The 22833-nt window shown below is 38.2% G+C and overlaps 1 protein-coding gene across 4 annotated transcripts in view; it reads right to left on the bottom strand.

The window, feature by feature from the left end:
* WDFY3 (WD repeat and FYVE domain containing 3) overlaps nucleotides 1-21737 on the bottom strand; it is a 242775-nt gene extending 221038 nt beyond the window's left edge. For all 4 annotated transcript variants that reach the window (XM_032498818.1, XM_032498840.1, XM_032498836.1 and 1 more), the window contains exon 1: nucleotides 21115-21737. The gene's annotated coding sequence lies outside the window, so the exon portion shown is untranslated. The remainder of the gene's footprint in view (nucleotides 1-21114) is intronic.
* Between the last annotated feature and the right edge of the window lie 1096 nt (nucleotides 21738-22833).

Here is a 22833-nt window from a genome sequence, read left to right as displayed (position 1 = left end):
TGTGACTTGCTCCCATTTTGTTTTTAGAAACATTTTCTTATCTTCTAGTATTAAAAAAAAAACAAAAAACAAAAAACAAAAAAACAGATTCACCTGGTATGTATACCCTGCCCGGACTTGCAATCAGCCATTTCTCTGAGGAACTCCAATTCCTTCGTGTTGACAATAGTGTTAGAGACCAAGATTTGGGATAGGTGTGCCCACTGCTCTTTGCCTTTTTCTCAGACAGAACTACTAGGAAATACCTGTATATATATGCACACAAATATATGGATGTGTGTGTGTATGTGTGTATATACATATATATATATGTTCACACATATACAAATGTACAGATACATACTGGTTTCAAAAATAATAAATTCACACTGCTACCTTCAATTACAGCCCATCCCCACAGGATTCATTTTTGCCTTTTCCCATTCCATATTTGTAGGTCCCTCCTTCCTCAGATCCTGACCTCAACAACCTGAAAACATTTACTCAATCCATAACACACCTAAAAATGACCCAGAGTTACTTTGTCCACATCACTACAAAAAATAAACTCTAGTGGAAAGAGTTTGGGATTTGTTTGCAATTCCCCCCTTACCTCCACCCAAACTGAGGATAAACAGTCAAATATTATGTTAAAAAATTAGATTCACTTTCTCTTCCCCTTCAATGTAAGTATAGTACTAATTTAAAATACAATCAGGTTCATTCATTCTGGTGGTTTTGAATTTTCCCCATTCCCATCCTTATTTTGAATATGGAAGATAACATGCTTTGAAACATCAAAACTATATAAAAACGTGTATGCCTTTTTTATGTCATTATGTCTCATGTCATTCCCTACCATAAAACTTTGTTCTCATTACCTTTCACTGCCCACCTTTTTTTGTAAAGCTAAACAGATATGAGTGTGCTTTATCCCTCCCCTGCTTTTTAACACAAAATATAGCTAACTAAATAGGTGTGTTTACACTATCCAGTTGAATCCAGACTGGAGAAAATTCTTCCCAAAGCAATTTATAAGACAAGCAATATCTCAATATCAAAATCTGACACAGACATTAAGAGAAAAGAAATCTAGAAATCCAATATCCTTTGTGAACACAGATGCAAAAATTTTTTAACAAAATATTAGCTCTATAAAAGGGATATTATATCATGACCAAGTGGAGTTTATCCTGGAAATAGAAGGCTGGTTCAACATTCAAAAATTTATCAATATAATTCACCATACCAACAGAATAAAGAAAAACCAATGATAATCTCAATAGATACAAAAATAGCATTTGACAAAATTCAACATTCATTCATGATTTCAAAAACTCTTAGTAAATCAGGGCTAGAATGAACCTTAAGATGACAAATGGATCTTTGAAACAAATAAAGCTAGCATCATGTGTAATGGTGAAAGGCTGAATTCTTTCTGTCTTTATTATACTGGAAGTCCTAGCCAGTACCATAAGGTATGGAAAAGAAATAAAAGGCATTTTTATTAATGTAATTCCACGTTACAATGGAAGAAATAAGACTGTCTATATAGAAAATCCTGAAGAATCTACCAAAAAAAAAAAAAAAAAAAAGCCTACTAGATTTAATAAGGGAATTTACTAAGGTTGTAGTATACAAAGTTCAATATACAAAGATTAATCATGTTTCCATATATCAACAATGAAACAACTAGAAATTTACATATTTATATACTGCTATTTATAATAGCACCCAAAAAACATGAAATGCTTAGGGATAAATCTAACAAACTATTCGCAAGATTCGTATTCTGAAAACTATAAAACACCGATGAGATAAACCAAAGATGACCTGAGTAAATAAAGAGATAAAGTATATTCATGGATTGGGAGACAACATAATTAAGATATCACTTCTCTACAAATTCATATACAGATTCAATGCAATTCCAATCAAAACTATTGTAGATTTTGGAGGTTTTTTGGGAAACCATCAAAATGGTTGATTCTAAAATTTACATAGAAGAGCCAGGAAACTAAAACAGCCAAAACAACTTCAAAACAAAAAAAAGTTGGAGTACTTATATTACATGACACCAAGATTTATTATAAAGCTACAGTAATCAAGACAGTGTGGTACTGGTGAAAGGACAGAAACCTAGATCAATGAAAAAAATACAGATTTCACAAATAGATTAAGATATTTATGGTCAATTCATTTTTGACAAAGATGTTAAGCAAATGAATGGAGAAAGGAAAAACTTTTCACCAAATAGTGCTAGAACAATTGGACAACCACATGTAAGATCCAAAACAAAACAAAAATCTCAACCAACCCATACATCACATCACATCCAACATTTAACTCAAAATGGATCATAGACCTAAATGTAAAACCTTAACTATAAAACTTCTAGAATAAAACAGTGCTAAATTATTGTGACTTTGTGTTAGGCAAAAAAATCCTCCGCTAGGATATAAAGCACAAACCATAAAAGAAAAACTGACAAACTGAATTTCATCAAAACTAACTTCTGCTCTTAAAAAGACACTGTTTTAAAAATGAAATGAAGCCACATATTGGGAGAAAGTATTTGTAAAATACCAGATAAAAGACAGGTATACCCAAAATATATAAAGAGCTCTTGTAACTCAATAATAATAATAAAATAAACAGCCTAATTTTAAAAAGAGCAAACATGTCACTACTTAGAAAAAAAATCCAGATATAGATAGCAAACAAGCATATGAAAGGATGTTAATATCACTGATTATTCTTGAAAAGCAAATTAAAACCATTTTACTACGAACATTAGCTTTTTGGTAGACATACGCTTTCATTTCTTTTGAGTATATACCTAAGACTTTATAGCTCAGAACGAATATGTTTAACATTATCAGAAACTGGAGGGAAGGGTATAGTCCAGCTGTAGAACGCATGCTTTGCATGCATGAGATCTGGGTACTGATCCCCATTACCTCTGTTAAATTAAAAAAATAATAATAAATAAGTAAGCCTAACTACCTCTCCCCTACTCCCCCCAAAAAAGAATTAAAAAATAAGAAACTAATCAACTATTCACTAAAGTGCATATACCATTTCACCAGCAGCATATGAGGGGAAACTTCTAGTTGCTCCATACTCTCATCAGATCTTAACATTGTCAGACTTGATTCTTAGCCATGCTAGTGGATGGGTAGTAGTATCACAGTACAGTTTTAATCCATATTTCCTTGATGATTAGTGTGATGAGCATCTTTCTATGTACTTGCATCTTTCTATGTGGTATGTATTGGCTACTCACCTACCCACAGTAAAATGCCTGTGCAAATCCTCTGTCAATTTTTTGACAGAGTTCTTTGTATTATTATTAAATTATGAGAATTCTTAAGATATTTTGGTTCAAATGCTTTGCTAGATATGTTTTGCAAATACTTTTCCCAGCCTTGGGCTTGCCTTTTCTTTTTCTTTCTTTTTTTTAATGGTACAGCATGTTCATTTAGGGAAAATTCATTTAACTGTACACTTATAATCTGTTCTCTTTTCTTTATGTATATACTTGAAGGAATAGGTTTACTTAAGGAGAAAGAGATAATGGTCAGCTCCTTGGAAGGTGACAAAATCATCATCAACTAGTAAATAGTCTGAAGATGATGCAATCCAGCCTGCATATACTGAAGACTGGAAAATACATCCATATATTCCTAGTTAAGTGCCCTTTATAACACTGGGGTCCTATCAGATGCCCAGACATGAAGCCCAAAATTAGCAAAAGGAGAGTAATATGTTGAAGGCCTCTCTCCTGCAATTCCTTATTGCAGTTTGAATTATAGACATTTCAAGTTAGGATATATTACACTTTCTGTTAATTACAGTTTTAAGTGGAAACTTGTATATATATTTTTGGAAACATATGTTGATGAGAAAAGCAAAGAGATTCAACTTTGATGCAATTACATAAAAAACTAATTCATGCAATGACGTTCAAAAAACATCTGATTGTCAAATACGTGTGCTAAAAATATTTTTTTCACATTACATATACTTAAAATAGATAAGCAACAAGGATTTACCATATAGCATACAGAACATAATCTTATAATAGCCTATGATGGAAAATAACCTGAATATATATATATATATATACATACACACACACACACATATATGTAACTGATTCACTTTGCTGTACACCTGAAACTAACACAATACTGTGAATCAACTATCCTTCAATTTAAAAAATTACATACGCTTTTGTTGCAGCACAGATAGCTTTATATGTAAGTAGTTTACTAGTCCTTAAACATTCTGAAATTATCTCTCCTAACATTAACTATAACAAAAAATCAAAAGCATATTCATTTTTCATATTAATGAAAATACATACTTAGTAGAATATAAAATGTCAAGTAGAACACATTTTTTGAAGCAAAACAAAAATACTGCTCTCCACCACAACACCAACCCTTCTTCTTTTCCCCTAACCCATGCCTCAAAGATAGTCATTAACAGGCTGGTATGCACTTCTTAGACATTTTGTCTGCTCAAAGGAGTGTATATAGGTATGCCCACATATATATACCTTCACAAACACAAGTTATATGGCATTTTAGAATTCTATAAACCTAAACTTTAAAGTTTAATAAAATGAGGCCTCTATGACTGAGGAACTATAAAACACAAAAGATCTGAGTCAGGCTAAGACAAAAATAAGTTAAAATTTAATACAGTCATTGGATGTAGCTTGAAATCTTGCTAAAGTTTTGAGAACTTACAGCATATATTATTATTTCTGTTGTAGACACTCCTTGGAATGGGTGGGGAGCCTACAGTCCTTCCCTTTTCTGTGCCATGATCAGTGGTCTTGAAGAAAAAGATCAGAGAGAAAAATAGCAGGGAAATTTAGGAAATTGTTATTTGAATGAACCTCTCACAACAAGGCCACAGCCTAAAAAAGTTCCTCATCAGATTGGCATAAAAATCAGATATATGGATCAATGGAACAGAATAGAGAGCCGAGAAATAAACCCACACACCTACAGTCAATTAATCTTCGACAAAGGAGGCAAGTATCCTTCGTGGTATATACTTTGGCAAATGGTGTTGGGAAAGCTTGACAGCCACGTGTAAATCAATGAAGGTAGAACACTCCCTCACACCATACACAAAAATAAACTCAAAAAGGCTTAAAGACTTTTAAACATAAGACAGGACACCATAAATCTTCTAGAAGGGAATATAGGCAAAACATTCTCTGACATAAACTGTAGCAATGTTTTCTTAGCTCAGTCTCCAAAGGCAATAAAAATAAAAGCAAAAATAAACAAATGGGATCTAATTAAACTTAAAAGCTTATGCAGAAAAAGGAAATCATAAACAAAATGAAAAGACAACCAAGGGAACAGGAGAAAATATTTACAAACAATGCAACTGACAAAGGCTTAATTTCCAGAATATACAAAGAGCTCACACAACTCAATAACAAAAAGCCAAACAACCCAATCCAAAACTGGGCAGAAGACCTAAATAAGCAGTTCTCCAACAAAGACATACATATGGCACATTAAAAAATGCTCAATATCACTAATTATCAGATAAATGCAAATCAAAACTACAATGAGGTATCACCTCACAACAGTCAGAATGGACATCATTCAAAAGTCCACAAATGATAAATGCTGGAGAGGGTATGGAGAAAAGGGAACCCTCCTACACTGTTGGTGGGAATGTAGTTTGGTGCAGCCATTATGGAAAACAGTATGGAGGTTCCTTAAAAAACTGAAAATAGATTTACCTTATGATCCAGCAATCCCACTCCTGGGCATGTATCTGGAGAAAACTCTAATTCAAAAACTCTAATTCTATGCACTTCAATGTACATAGCAGCACTATTTACAACAGCCAAGACATGGAAGCAACTTAAATGTCCACTGACAGATGATTGGATAAAGAAGTTGTGATATATATATATGTGTGTGTGTGTGTGTATCACACACACACACACACACATATACACACAGTGGAATACTACTTAACCATAAAAACGAATGAAACAATGCCATTTGCAGCAACACGGATGGACCAGGAGATCGTCATACTAAGCGAGTAAGCCAAACAAAGACAAATACCATATGATATCACTTATATGTGGAATCTGAAAAAAAGGACACAAATGAATTTATTTACAAAATAGAGACAACCTCACAGACACAGAAAACAAACTTATGGTTACTGGAGGGGGAAGGAGGAAGTAGAGATAAATTGGAAGTTCAGGATTTGCAGATACACAATACTATATATAAAAGATAAACAATAAGGTCATACTGTATAGCACAGGGAACTATATTCAATACCTTATAATAGTCTACAATGAAAAAATATATACATGTATAACTGAATTACTATGCTGCATACCAGAAATTAACATAACATCGTAAATTGACTATACTTTACTAAAAAAAAAGTTAAGAAAAATCCCTGCTGCTGCCAGAGCAAACAAATCAAAATATAAAACCTCATAATAACTGGGTGGACAAATGACCCTCATAGATTAAGCCATACTCTCTCTTCAACCAGCCTAGTCCTTGCTCAGGGGTTTCATGAAAATAACCAAAACCAGGTGGCAGGAGAAGCAGTTACGTAAGGGATCAACTACACTAACAGTGACCTCACTACCACTACTGTTGAGAACCCATTTGCCTGAGTCCCCCACAGGCACTACCTCTTAGCAGGCAAATTACATCAAGCCCTTTGAATTATAGAAATGGTGATGGCTGATTCCTGATGTAAGAGACACCAATTCTGAATTTGCTACTGCCAGCACCACTCTGCAGGATTAACCGAATGCTTCCTATAGATCACATGGCCTCTGACCCAGGAGTTCACTTTAAATGGCACTGGGTAGATAGATGCTCAGGGCCCCATCAGTGTTATCAAACAGACTCTAACTCAGACACAGCTGCCCCATCGTAGGAAGCAATAACTATATCTCGAAGCTTGATATAAGAGTTGTTGCCCAGGTAAAAACTTCTGAATTTGGGGTGCTATCCTGCAGTATACAAAATGGGCTCTGAAGCATTAACCAACATATGCTGTCTCATCTCCAGAACATAATGGATGTGGGAACCAAAGGTTAATAGCAAAGTAGTGTCTTCTCTGCTCTCAAAGTTTTACTTCTTGTGTCATTAACTCTGGAATATGCTGATCTTGAACTTACATCAGGAGACAATAACTTTCACTCTACTGAAAGCTGAGCTTATCATGTTCCGTTTAATTTCTTCGTGGCAGTAGAAAAACAAGCAAAAACGGAGGCTAGAGAATGGGTTGAGAATGACTGTCCATGACTATCAAGGGGAAGGAAGAGGTTGCTACTCTACCTTTGGGGACTAGGAAGGCCTCGAGAAGAACTTAGGGGAACCCACTGGAGTATGTTCTGGCAGTACTGGGCAGTGTTAGGTTAGTGGCAGACTATCACAATCCCATATGGTTAGAACTACCAGGAGCTCAGACCCTTTCAAGAATGAAGGACTGGGTCAGCTTGTTAGGAACAGAACCCTAATAAGTCAAGAGGCCAGCAGAATGTATGAAATCTGAAGTGGAACAGATTAGGGTATGTGCACTGGTACAATTCTAAGAATTTAATTTAACTAATTTCCTTACTAGTCACTGGTGTGTGTAAATACCCCCATCTTTCCTCTTAAATACATTTTATTTCCTTTTCCTTTCCCCTAATCATGCAGTTAGCAAGTTCGCAGGAATTAAATTTAAGTTGTAAAGTATCAGGAAAGAATCATAATGCAATCAGGGGCAGCACAGTATCACCCACAATCAGTAGCCCCATGGCACTGCCTCTGGACATGGCACTTCAGCTTGCTTCATATTTTCTCCCACTAGAAAAACTGCCTCCATGGATGGGAGATAGCAGGGTCATCCTGACATGTATACAAGTGGGGAGGGAAGTGAGGGGAAAGAAGAGAAGGGAAAGAAAAGGGATAGTTAAACTACTAAACCGTGAGCTATTCTAGACACTCCTCCAGGAGGGCTGCCCAGCTTTTGATTTCTCCTTCTGTAGGGATGACCGCCAGCACAGGGGCAGACTCCTGGGGCTATGAGTATATATCACAATCCTGGATCCCCTGGCTCTGGGAGACAGATACCTGGTCTGAATAGGGCTAATCCAATCCTTTCTTGTTGGAATATAAAAATTAAAAAGACAAGGCAGAGACTAAATCTCTACAGCAAAGTTACATTAATGGCAGGGGTCTAAGGTATAAAAATTGCTGATGAGCTCCCAAGAGCTCCTCTAGTTTCTTCTGCTCAAGCCCCACCCATTCAATTCATCATTCAATTTCCAGTATGGGTTCCAAAAATGCCTTTTGTTCCCCTTTAAACTGGTGCATATCAGCTGACTGCAATCCCAAAATGCTACTATGACTTCTTCTAGGAAGTAAAAAGGTATGGTTCTCATTTTAATGTCAAATTATAATCGTACATTTTCCTTGCTTCCTCTTATCCTGCTCAAAAAGTAAACTTAGTGTACTTTTGCCTTCAGAATTGTGACATTAGAACTCTCATGCCTAATATGCTTTTTCATATCCTCCTATTTTGCAAGAAAGCACATTTACCCTAAAGCTTCAGTCTGTTCATTTTAGCACCAGTTCCCTGTTAAGACATTACTATGAACTGTCAGCAGTTCTCTGCATCTCGTGATCTCATACCAGTGCCAACAAAGCAGAGTGAATGATTACTGATTAACAATGGAAATGAATTCTGTCCTTAAAAGATAATAGCATATAAACGAATTTCAAGTCTAGCCTGTTTCTGCTCTCCATGTGCCTTGCTTCTACCATCACTTAAATCCTAGATCACTAATATGGACTTCTGACTTCTAATCTCTGATTCCAGATCAAGTCGCCATTAACGTTAACTCACCCAGCCTTCATTCCCCAGGTTAGATGACTAGGATTTTCACTTACTCTGATACCCTCTGTGTTCTACTCTTACCCTCTCTGCTGTTCTGGCCCTGTTTATACCTCAGTTATTGTAACTTGACTTCTGACACTTGTAGAGGTTCCTAGTCTGGTCCCTGCCTGGTCTCTTCCTGGTACTGGGACACCTACTTTCCATTACGAGTCCCAATCCCAGGACGGGGATCAGGCCATTACCTAGAGCCCAGTACCCACAGACAGAATTCTCTGACAACCATCCATATAATATATGTACACACTTATGGACTTGTTCATTCATTTTTCTTTCTAAGATTCCATGTGCTTCTTCACCTTGAATCCCTATTAACAACAGGCTATGTAGGTTGTTCTCTGGCTGTTCTGTGCCTGACACGGGTTACTAATAACCTTTCCTCAATACCTGTAGTTGAGGTGAGGCTGGCTCTAACATGCAGCATCATCTCAAGTGTGGACTCATCCTAGTGCATCCTCATAACAGTAAGCCCAGCCCTCCTCTAAAACCTGGCCGTGCTCTGTCACAGCACAAATGCAACAAGATTCTACCAAATCTTGAGACAGGGTAAAAGCACACAAACTTGACAGAATTTAGAAACAAAGCAAATAAGCAGATACACAAGAGAGAAAAATTTTCTAAATGGTATGAATTAGAAGCTTTGGAATACCATAGTATTAAAATAATATGATCCCTGGACATTAACATGCCAAAAATTTTTTAATCAGATTATAATTTTTAAAAGTAGAGAAAAAGATAATTATGCTGCATTTTGTAAATATATTCTATTATAGCATATAGAAATGACCATTTCATTCCCAAGAGCTCAAGCAGTAATTTCTTGACACAAAAAAACACTATGTGTGTGTGTGTATATATATATAATTATATACAGTCATATAAGTGCATATATATAGTCATATAAATTAGTATATCTTTTGATCAATGATGAATTCTTCTTTATAAAACATAATTAAATTTCTAATTCCTTTTAGTATCAAAAAATGAGATTCTCATCATTTTTCCTAAGTCTAGCTTTGTTACTAATACTATACCCTCATCAAAGCTGTTTCCTCTCCCAGCTTTCTCTACATTGATTCCTAACTAAAGATCAAGTCACTAATGGGATCATCATGAATATAAGAAAAAACGGTAAAGTAATCCAAGACTCAAAGAAAAAGGTGTATATTTACCTCAGGCCCCTTATAAGCCAAGAGAGCTGCAGCGAGAACTACAATGGGCAATAAGGAACTGTGGCTGAAGAGGGAAGCCAATAAAGCCTCAAAACAGACGTCACTTCCACATTATTTAGTAATTATCTGCTCACGAACTAAACTAGTTTACTAGTTCTTAGAATGGAGGAATAGTGTCTTATCATCTTAATATTTTTAGCACACCAAATAGACTTAATATACTCTCGTTGAATAAAAATAAATAAATCAAGGATTTAGATGGTTAGTAAAAAGAGTGTCAAATACACTTATCTTATAGTGCAATACAGTCACCGTGGAATGATAACTGCCAGGCAGGATCTTACTCTAAGAAAACCAAGGAGGATGAGTCTCATTTCCCCAAAACAACTCCCTGCTGATTGACAGACACAGGGCCAGATGCAGCTCACATCACGGATTAATTTCAGGTGCTCTTAACCTTTCATTAGGCAATTACTTTCCTCTATTCTAACTTTATATTATTATAACATTCTCCTTAATCTAACACTATGTTTAGTATTTATCTTTCAAAAGTTCACTTTACTACTTGTTTACTTTGGTAGGACTTCTTTATCAGGCAGCTGGGAATGAATTACTGGTCAATTTATTTATCTTCTAAATTGCTATTCATAGACATTTTATAGTAAGTTAAACTCTCATGCGGAAAATAATAATGAAACTTAGTTTCAACTGTAACTCCAATAAGCTACAGCATTCTTTACTAAAGTAGTCACTTTGCCATCTTTAAATTTTAATAAAAATAGGACTTTTTAATCGATCTCTTAATGAAACAGATGATGAAATGCCGAAGTCTAACTCAAAACCTGTGCATAGTACTTACCTTTGCTACTTAGAAAAATGAGATAAAGATTTTTAAAATACAGATCAGTATAGCCAATATGCTACATAAGAGCATTTCTAAACGTTTAACAAAACTAAAGAGAACACATGCAGGTATGATCACTATCTGTAAGTAGGCTTGATGTGAAATAACAAGACCAAACTAACAATTAGGTACTGGAATGCAACCAGTCTTCTTCCCATTAAAATAGCACTTACTGAACAGAACTTCACTGGACTGGAATGATGCTTTGTCAGACGGCATTAGGATATGCAAAGCAACTATTAAACTCTGCACTAAAGTGGGTGTCAACAAGCAGAGTAGGATGAAGAAAGGCTAGAATATGAGGATCCTTTTAAAGATCGCTTAACACTGGCAAGCAACAGTCAAAAAACGGCTCATTTTTGATGAATGTATTGGGCTGAGAAAAATCAAAGTGCATGAAAATCCATGAAGAGAAAAAAGAATAAGCTTTCTAAGAAAGATACAATCCTCCTAGCTATGAACAGAGATCAACCAGTACTGTCATCTCAGAAAGGCTATTCAGCACATTTCCCCCTGCTCTGCCCAATCACACAAGTGCATGTCAGTGTTACCGGTGGCCTTAATGCCTTTTCAGCAGCTGCCATGTCTTGTCAGGCTTCCCCATACCCTCCTGAAAACATAAACACCTATGTCAGTGCCTGGGCTAGTTACACAACCTAACACAAGCTGGGAATCACTGAACTTATTTACTCTGGTGACTCAGATTTAAATCTAGGTCTCTGTGGAAAAAGAGGTGGGGAATACACATGCATGGTATGACACCATATTTCATTAATATTTATTGTACAACTAAAGCAAACTCAACATTTTCTGCTTTTTTATAAGTCTGATGAAGAAACGAGCTTTTGGAAATGCTCCAGGTTTGACCAGGTACAGGTCAGCATCTGCTAGACTGAATGACAGCCACAGAACAAGTCCCCTTTACAGGGAACTCTTTTCTCTCTCTCTGTTCCCCCTGTGCTGTTCCCATTTACCCACACTGTCTTTTCCCTTCCTCCTCCAGCCTTTCCTGTAAGCCCCCCACCAACAGCTACCTCTTAGCAATGCTGAACTTCACAATGTCAAGATAATTTTTTCAATGCTATTTCACTCAGATTTATAGAAATACTTTAAACACAGGTCAGACTTCAGAAATAATAGAACAGTAATAAATTCATTTTCATCTTGACCAAAGAGATAACTCATCTAATTTATTCTGGACTTAGCAAATGTAATGAAATATATAAAGCACATCTGTCATCAATCCAATAGATCAAATTATCTTGAAAAAGAATACATGCTAAGGAAGTCATATTTAGTACAATTATCATGGTGACCGTAATTGTGGAATACTTCAGGAGCAAAACTAAAGTTTTCATATTAAAAATATGCTTTCTTCTAAGTGTTTTATTTTATTTCTAATCCTTATTCTAATTGCTTAAATAATAAACTCAGATTAATTTTTTTTCCCAAGAGACCTCATCTGATTCATTGATGGTGGAATCAATTCATTTTATAATATTGTGTAATTCTGATATAAGCAAATCTCACAGTTTTCACCAAGGAAGTTCTATCAATCCCCCTGATATTCAGCTCAAACATCATCTTAGGGTTACCCTAATCATTTCAACTAAAAATAATCTTTCTACTCCCTAAGTGTCCATAGAACTTTTGTGCCTCTCAGACAGACTGATCATAGACAATCCAGTTCTCTATGCATCTGTCTTATCTCCACTATGTTATAAAGTTATTGAGAACAGAACTATTCGTGTCTTAAACATCAGTGTAGCTCCCACTGTACACAATAAAGGACAGCACACAATAAAACACTGAATAAATAGTTTGAAAAAAAGCACAGAGTTATTAGAGTACATTATAGCATCATTTGAGAATCTATTTACAGTGTATTATCATGTTGGGAAATAAGAACTAGGTTCTCAGAGCAAGCTGAATCCTTTTGTTTAGTCTAATTTAATCACTAGTCATTACACAAATAAATCAGGTTAAATAAAATTATTAGGCAATCAATACATAATGATATTTCTAAAAATAACTGGCAGTTTATTTTTATTTAATACTTGTTTACTTAACTATGGCATTTGTCACTTAAATCACCTACTACTGTGTCTTATTGAGCAGTGTGCAATGGGAAAAGAACTTGGGCTTCCGAGTCAGAGAAACCCAGGCTTTAATCAAGAAAATCTGATTATGAATTTACTGAGGGATTTCTAGGACAAAGAGAATAAAGAAGCACAATAAGACATGTATTATCATTCTTTCACTTGATAACGAGTAGCCTTAGAATTCCTAAGAGTGACAGTAAACATTTATTTTCTTAAGACTTACATAATTTTCTGACAACATGCTTATTACCTAACTATATTCATTCACTCAGTGCTTACTGCAGGCCAATTACATGCCTATGTGTACTTAGAGAACAAAATTTGCTGAAATATATTACACAATATAATGTTCTACAGCTGTTTATTCAACTACACTGTAAACACCCCTTGACTTTTTTGAAATCTCCTCTATATTCAACACAGTGATAGTATGTACTTAATAAATACCATCCCTTGACTAACTGCCCAATATTTCTTTCTTTATATTCTGTTACATGTTAAGAATGGGAGTTCCAGTAAGCAAATATAGTAGTGATTAAATAAAAGAGCCTAGAAAAAAGGAATTAAGAAGAATGCCACATGACTGAGTTTTACCTGACTAGATTTCAGGGCTGTCAATGACCTAATTGGTAAAAAATATCAGCCATTCACCTAGTGAACTGTTGCCCTTTTTATAAGAAATTCAGGGAAGAAACAGACCCTTGGTCTGCTGCCCATGGACTCAAAGCATAGAAGCTAAACTCTTCACTCTCTGAGAACAAAAGTATCAACATTCTTCTATCTGTCAACATTTTTCAAAATGAGCATGATCATTATGCTTTTTAATAATAAAATACAAACCAGCACTGTACCATAGACACTTAAGACATTATCACTGGGGGAAGGGTGATTAGGTGATGGGCACATGAGGACCTGCTAGTTTCGAAACTTTGAGTTTGTAATTTCTTCAAAATTTAAAAAATATATCAGTAAGGTAATGCAGTTTGAATAAATATTAGGGAAATTAAAACAAGTAAATAAGTTGCTTTCCTAAACTCAAACACTCAAAACATACTAAGAGATTTGGATATTTTGAGAAGATACATTGAGTTCTATACACAATAATTAATCACCTCCTAAGTTATGTAATTTTTAAAGCAAAAGCTATGTGGGTGGATGCTTCACCTAGATCAAGGGAACAAACCTACAAGGTCCTGTGCAGGTACATAAGTTGTTCCCCCTGAATAAAAAATAGCAGATAAAACAAAATAATGTTGTAGTGACTTTCTGACGTCAGATAATGACTATATAACAGATTCCTATTCTTCTTAGGCTATATTAAATTAATTGGTCTCCTTGAAGTCCTTACTGGCTGGAGAACAGAGGGACACAAGTTAGGAAGAAACACTATACAGGAAGAGGAAGCTGGGCCCGGTCGACTCATCGAGTGTTGAAGACATACCTATCAGACATGTCAAAAGTCAAGCTGTAACATGATACCTCTCAGAACATAGGCACCAAGGGCTTAAGAAACAAGGAGAGCTAAAAGAATTAGTGTCAGAATGCAATGATCTCTATCATCTGAGGGATCTGGAGTGGAAAGAACTGCCAATAGATGAAGAACCAGGGGCCAGACAGGACAGGTGACCCACCCAAAGTAACAGCTTTCTTGTGGCAGAGGCAGAAGTAATTCAATTCTCTTAATTTGGGGGCCTCAGAAGTACCATTATAAATACGCACTTATCTTTTATAGGTAGTAATAACAAGTACTTTAAAAGGATTAGGCCACACACAAAAGAAACAAACTGTAATTAGTTTATTAAAAAAAAAATCCTCATTCAGTTGTCTTATTTTAAAACTCCAAAATACAGTACAGTGGTACTTTAAATCCATTGTGGCTTCACGTGTATCTAGTTGACTTAAAGTTACTAATCTAAGTTTGCAACCTCACCAAAATGCATAACTACAGTACCACCTACCACCTATGTCTCTTTAGGGATTCAGTTTTCTTAAGACTTCAAAGTATGGGCTAGTGGGTTAGCATAATGATAGAAAGGGTTTTGCTTGGGGTACTGGAACACCTGATCACAAAGCAATGACACATTAAACTTAAAATAACTAAATGCATTAATACTGTGCCAAGTCATACACTAATATTCTATATACAAATAGAAGCCGGTGAAAAAAAATTTTTAAATTTTATGGAAGGAAACTTAGAATCTAAGTTGCTAATAATTTTCCTTGAAACCAATATGCAAATTTAACAGTAAGACTGTTCTACTAGAGAAATAAAACCAAGGCCCTACTCACACATAACCATTAAAACAGTAACAACAAATTCAAACCCAAAACAAAGCAAAACCTCAGCATTTAGTGAAGTCACAGTGTAGTTGGTCAAAACACCCATAGTATCCACTTTAAGTGGGCTAATATACAAAGTATCTCATATTAAAAAACTACAGGGCACATCATCACTAGACTTGTCACAATGGATTACAACACGATCAATAATCCCATATTCATGTTCTATTATACACAAGACAATCTATTACACACTGATTTTTTTGGTTAAACAAAAATGGAGGGAAAATGACCCATATCACTAACAGACATTACTTTAAATATTCTGCCTCAAGTCTTATAGCTTCTGCAGATCCATTACTTAGCCTCTCCCAACATCCTTCTCCTGCAGGTTCAAAGACATGCAGGTACTAGGGGGTCAGACAGGACGAGGAAGCCTGAGATGTGTGGACTGAGGGATTCAGAGTTACCGTTACCAATCCTAGGCTTAAGATGATAACCTAGATGTTCCGAGGTTGAAGGTGTCTACGCTGGAGCCTGACACTTCTGCAGACTCAGTGGTGAGCACAAAACCCCACAGCTCTGCACTCATACAGTCGAGTAAATACACCAACGACAACTGCCTGTTCAACCAAAAGAAACACATTATTTATGGTATTAGGCTTTTCGCACTCCGCAGGGCTCCTGCTTCAGTTGTTCATAGAAGTGATATTCGAGACCTATCAGTGTCTTGTTTGTTAAAGATTTGAGGGCCCAGTAATAAAGTAACCTCAAAAAATTTCCACTGAAGAAAGGAAAACAGAAGTGTGTATGAATCAAAACATTGTGCAAAAAAACCCTATCTATTTAGCTTGGAGAGAAATTATCTACATTTATGATTACATTTGCTTGGAATGAATGAATTATCTAAGCATTTGGCATTTCTTGAGCATGCAGCTAGATAGAGGATAAAGCCACAGGGAAACATGTCAAGGGATTTGGGGAGGCTTGCCCGTGGGTTCAAGAGAAGCAGAGGAAAGAGCGAACAGAGGCTGGTACATGGATATGCACTCATTCACCAAGCATTTACTGAGCACCTATTATGCACAGCTCATTGCCCCAGCAGTAGATGTACAGTGGTCAGCAAAACAGACAGAATCCACATCCACACAAGCAATACTGTTCGGTCTCTCCTACCCAGTTTTCAGTGATTAACTTCATTTTCAGCAATGCCATAACTTAACATTCATTCAATGAAAAAGGAATTCAAAGGAATTCTTTAAAAAGAAAAATCAATCAAGGACCTCCATCTAGGAGGAGGAGACAAACAAAGCATCTGTTTAGCAGAGGTACGACAGGGTGGTAAGAGAACACACGGGAGGGGCAAGCAAACGCTATTTCTGGTAGGAGGAAAGGCTTACAGACAGGAGAGGGTGGTCTACCTCAGAAACTTCAAGGAGACGGGAGTACATCTCTGTCCACGCAGAGGACACAGTCCAGGCTCAAATTCACTGAGATCAGAAGTCAAAATCCTGACATTGGCCTACGCGGTCTGCAGGCGCCTCCACCACCCTGACCTCAGCTCTCACCTCCCTCCAGCCAACCTCTTGGTGTTCTCTGAACACTTCGAGCACCCTCCTACTTCGGGGCCTCAGCACCTGCTCCTCTCTCAGATCTAAAACTCTCACTCCATAAATGCTTCAGGTCTCTGCTCAAACGTCACCTTAACTGAGAGGAACATACATTATAATACATGAAAATCAGCTTTCTAAATATTGAAAAGCAATGCTACAATCATTTATGGATGAATCAATGCTCCTTACAAGATCTGGGATGACTTCAAAGACTACATGATTGAATTATCTATTTTCCCCCCTTTAAGTCAAATTAAAAATTGAAGACATGTACTATAAATTGGGAATTTTTTAATTCTAAATTTTTCTTAAAGAAACAAAGCTTTATCTAGCTTTTTCAAAGCTGCATTTTTAAAAATGTTAAAAGTTGGGGAAGGCATAGCTCAAATGATAGAGCACATGCTTAGCATGCTTGAGGTCCTGGTTCAACCCCCAGTAGCTCCTCTAAAAATACATAAAACTACCTACCTCCCCATACCAAGATAAAATAAATGATTAAATTAATATTTTTAAAACATGTTAAAAGCTAAGTATGAGAATTCTCTAATGATGATTTCTTTAAAAAAGGAATTCCAACAACATAAAAGTCAACTGCACAGTAAGAAATTCAAAGAAGCATCCTTTAACTGTTAGCGCCTTCATAGTGAGATAACTGATGACCAAGCCAAAAAAAAATTACTTATCTATGTCTCTCATAAACTTCCTACATTAGTTCACATTAGTTCAAGTACTACTGAAAATAAGAAGAAGTCAAAAACATTAAAGGAGACCACTACACTAATATAACAGCTAAAATCTTAATAACTGACAATACTAAGTGTCAACAAGGATGCAGAGCAACTAAAATTCTCTTACATTGCTGCAGATAAGAACGCAAAATGGTATGATCATTTTGTAAATAAATAGTTTGGCACTTCAATAAAAAGTTACTGATATTGATAAATACACACTTTTCATAAAACCCAGTAATCCCAGTCCTAGGTACAACTCAAGAAAACTGAAAACATTTGTTCTGCACATAGACCTGTACAACTGTTTATAGCAGCTTTATTCATAATTGTCCAAAACTGGGAACAATTCAAATGTCCAATTCATGAACGGATGAACAAATTTGCCATACCTTAATATAACAGAATGCTACTCAACAACACAAAGGAACAAATTCAGGGGCGTGATAGGGCTGGCTGGTACAGCTTTGTGAGAGCCCACTGTTCAGGACTTTTGCAAGCTGCTTTTAGGTAGCTTAATATGGGCCATGATAAAAGTATTTACACTGCAATAATTAGCAGATGCTACAATCAGGGATTTTTTTATTTGGAGAGCAGGTTGTTACAATGTTTATCAGCATACCATAGAACAAACTACTAAAACATGCAACAACTTAATGAATATCAAAAGTATTATAAATGAAAGAAGACACCAAAGACTACATACTGTATGATTTCATTTATGTGATATTCTAGAAAGACAAAATGACAGGGACATTAATTAGATTAACAGTTGCCAGGGGCTGGAAGTAGATGGAGCAGACTGACTACAAAGGGACATGAGAGAACTTTTTAGAGACACAAATGTTTTCTATCTTGACTGTGGTGGTGATTAGCCAACTGTATACATTTTTCAAAACTTTTACCACATGTAAACTATACTTCAATAAACCTGACTACAAAAAAATTAGAGGAGTCACTTATTTCTTGATTCTTTTATGGATGACAAATGCATCATACATACAAAAGGAGAAACTGGAACTTATCAGTGGAAATATCAGGAAGGCAGATTTTAACTCACATAAATAGAAGATGATAAAAAATGTCAAAAAAGTGAACTTGTAATCACAGGAAGTATAAAAAACAGAGGGACAGAGGATGCTGTAAAAATGTCATTTGAGTGTCATTTCAGACTAGTATCATTAAGAGAGGTTAGTATCATGAAGGTCTCTTCCTACTCTGGAGCCAGTGGCTCTAAAATACCTTATCTTTTGTTATGATAACGTCAGGTCCACTTTTCAATTGTAAGGAAACATCAATTACTCATTTTAACATCAAGCAAATTGACTTGGAGCCCAGTGCAGTCTTGTTAAGAGTGCTGGCTCTGGCTTCAGACAGTCTGGGCTCAAATGCTGGCCCATCAGCAGCTATGTGACTTTGAACAAGCATCTCTAAATATTTACTGCCCTATCTGTAAAATGGGATTAACATTTTCCTGAGATTTCAATAACAATGCATGAAAAATGATTTCAATGTGCTAAAGCCTTAATAACAAACATTTCTTAGACATGATTGGAAGTGGAGATATAAATTAATCAAGCCTAATTCTAAGAATTTTAATTTTCCAAATATAGGAGATTTATTCTTTAATTACATATCTAGTAGTTCATAATTTTTTGCTTAGCCAGATCTTTTGAGAATGTGATGACTCCATAGATTCTTCACCCAGAAAAAAATGCAAATATATGCTACATTCTGCATATGATTTTCAAGGATTCAAGGACCCTCTGAAGCACATGAATGAAATTAAAACCACCTGATGTAAACTCTTAAAATTGCGAAGTTGAGAAGTGGAATTTAAGAATCTTCAAAGTAGAGAATCCAACCAAAATATTACACTGTCATTTACTTTTTTAAAAAACAGGTTTTGCAAGTAAGACTTAAACATCATGTTTCTAATTCATTATCTCCTTTTTGCAGAAATTTTAAACTAGAAACATAACATTTTTTACATGAATTGATTTCAACTCAGAAAAAAAGACACTAGTTGGAGAAACCTGTATTTCTACCAGCCCAAGAATGAATGGTTCAAAGTTATCATGCATTACTGATGCTTTAACGTGCAGGAAGAGTTTTCAAGTCAGTCTAATGCAATATGCATTTTTAAATTAAAAAGAAACATACCAACTAATTCCTATGCTTAGAGTCCCATGTTAAAGTTTTTTCTTTTTAAGCGAGATTTTTATTTTGCTAGACCGCATCTAGTTTTTTCTTAATAAACATATTTTTAGTTATGTTTATGTTGTTTATTTGTAACACAGCCCGATGGTGAAAACCGTCCTAAATCTGCTATCAAATAATTCCAACCTGGAAATATGTTGCGATCTCAAAGCAAAAGGTTCTGCTTTTCTTTTTTAATTGTTTGGTTTTCAGACTACAATAATCACTCGGCACTAACCAACTCATGCCCATCACGGAACAAAAAATAGTTTTTCGTACGCATTAACACCATTTTCCCACAGGAAACAACCATTTTTAAGGCACTGGAGTCGAGGCAAGGGTTCATATATATAGTAAACATCTTTTCGATCGGTTTTATCAGATTATTTCAGTGAAGGGAAGACCAAATATTGCAGATCTCAGAATTGAATGGTAAAAATCAATGAAACGCTGCACCTGAGGATCAAACACTGGCCAGGTCTGCCGGTCGGAAAGGTCATATCTGCTCTTTAAACCCCACTAACTGTGAATGTTTGCGATGCCACAGCATCCCCCGTCCAAGAGAATAAAAGGGCCAACACTCCCCAGGAGCATCTCCAGTTGCTTCCATAAACGAAGGTTTCCAGCACAGGGCGTGGGGGGAGGGGGTGGGTAGAGCAGGGCTCGGGAATAAGCCAGGAGAGGCCCGCAGCCCTGGAGACAGCGCCCGAGGGATGGAGGCCTCGCTCGGCTGTGCCCGGGGGCGGGGGGTCCGGAAACCGAGACCCTGCCGGGTCTGGCAGAGAGGCCCCGACCGGACCTGGATTCCTGGACCGCCAGGTTACGCCCCCACTGCTCACTGGAGGTAATGTCCAGCCCTCTCTTTCCTCATCCCCCGAAGCACCCCAGCATCGCTCCGCATCGCCGACGGCCCGTGACCCCGACCCCAAGCGGACCGCGACGGCGCCCTCTCCAGGCCGCGAGGGTGGACACAGGCCAGGCCGCCAGCCCTGGAGGCGGCGGCGGCTCCGGGGCAGCGCGGTCCCGGGGGAGGACGGCAGCTGGGCCGCGGCCTGTCCCCAGGGGCGGCGGGCGCAGGGCCGCGAGTGGGCAGCGCCTCCGGCCCGCACGAACAAAGCGGCCGAGGCGCGCCGGGCGCGGGGCCGGGGCGGGGGGCGGCGGGCAGGGGGTACTCACCGGAGGGCGGGTGGGCGCGGGCGGGCCTGGCCCGGAGCGGGGACCGCGGCGGGCCGGCGACGGGGAAGGGGCGGCGTCCGCGGCGGGGCCCTGGAGCCCCGCTGCGGGGGACGGGGCTTCGGGCCGGGATCGATGCTGCGGCCGCCAGGTGCGGGAGCCGGTCGGCGGGGGCGGGCAGCGGCGCTAGGCGGCCGGGGCAGCGACGCCGCCGCCTCTCCCTTCTCCTGGCCGGCTCCCTGCTCCCCCACGTCCTTCTCCTCGCTGGGTCCCCGCCGCCGCCGCCGCCTCAGCCTCGGCGCTTCTCGGGCTTCTCCTCTCCATCAAGACCGGGCCGCCCCGCAGGGACCATCCCGGGAAGTGAGGGGCTGTTGCCGTCTCCCGCAGCTGTTGGTGGCCATTTTTAATCCTCCTCCTCCTCCTGCTTTCTCCACCTCCCGCTGGCTGCCTGACTGACTGACTCTGGATCCTCCTCTTTCCCCTCCTGCTCCTCCTACTGAGCCGGCCGCAGAAATTGCAGCCGCTCTTCCTCTTAACCCTCCTGCCTTTCCTTCCTCTTTCCTTACTTCCTTCCCTTCCTTCTGCTTCCCGCTTTCCCCTCACTCTTACTGGCCTCCTTCGCCCCCTTTTGCAGGCAACGGGCGCTCGATTCTCTTAGCCTGAGTTCGGCCCCCTTTTCATTCTTGTCCTTCTCCCCCCTCCGCTTCCCTCCCAGAGGCACACACCCCCGCTTCCTTCCTTTCCCTGGTCCTGCTCTCAGCTGTTTCCTTTTCCCTCTCCCAGCCCCTGCCCCTCTCACCCTCCTGGCTCCAATTTCTCTAAAGACTCAGCTGAGAAAGGACAGCTGGGTTCTGCTCTCCTAAACCCTACACCTATTTGCTGGATGCTGTCAGGCAGCGATGGGAGGACTGGAGGCTGCGTTAATTTTACTCTAGCTGGAGTACAAAAGGACTGCCCACGCTAGCTGTTTTACTACGCAGCTTTGAAACTCCTTGATGGTGTCGCGTTTGACTCAGGTCCAATAAAGGAGCGAGGAGTTGAAGAGCCCAGTCTCAGTTGCCTTCCCTCCGTGACCTTGAACCGGTCGCCTTAACATTTTAGGGTTTTGCTTTTTGGTTTTTGTGGGTTTTTTTCTTCCATTCCTGTAAAGGGCATTGTTTACACCCTTGCAATCTTAACAAACCAATTAGCACGCTTTGGTAAACCTAAAACTGCTAAGTGATCGTCAGTTTGCCCCTCTGTTGCTTGTTTCTAATCAACCCAGTGGACTGTTTGGAGCATACATTAGTTCTGGAGGCAAACTGAGTCAGCAATTATGAGTGGACTCCCTTAAACAGGCTCAGAGTGGGGAAGTGGTAATACTGTCATGACAAACTTGTTTTTCCTAACACGGCAATCTACAGAATTTCCTCTAATAAAGATGAAACAAGCTGGACTTGCTGTTTGCTTCTTTTTAGTCACTTGGCCTTTGTCAAATTGGACCCTTTTGTAAGGATTCACTCACGGATTACTTAAATATTCAGCACTGCTGACAAATACAGGGGATATTATATGTGAGCACTTGGGGGGGGGGTCACAGTTTCTGCTTCTTTGGAACAATGCCTATCAAAAAAAAAAAAAAGAAAGAAAGAAAAAGCACCTTGCCCTTTCAGAGTAAAACGACTACGTGTGTTCAAAGGTTAGTCACTTCAGTAGGCTGTGTGGGAAGAAGTGTTTTAAAAT

The sequence above is a fragment of the Camelus ferus genome, chromosome 2, assembly GCF_009834535.1.
Source record: "Camelus ferus isolate YT-003-E chromosome 2, BCGSAC_Cfer_1.0, whole genome shotgun sequence".
Classification (NCBI taxonomy): domain Eukaryota; kingdom Metazoa; phylum Chordata; class Mammalia; order Artiodactyla; family Camelidae; genus Camelus; species Camelus ferus.
Note: the sequence above shows the minus strand (reverse complement) of the source record. Positions and strands in the feature narration are given on the sequence as shown.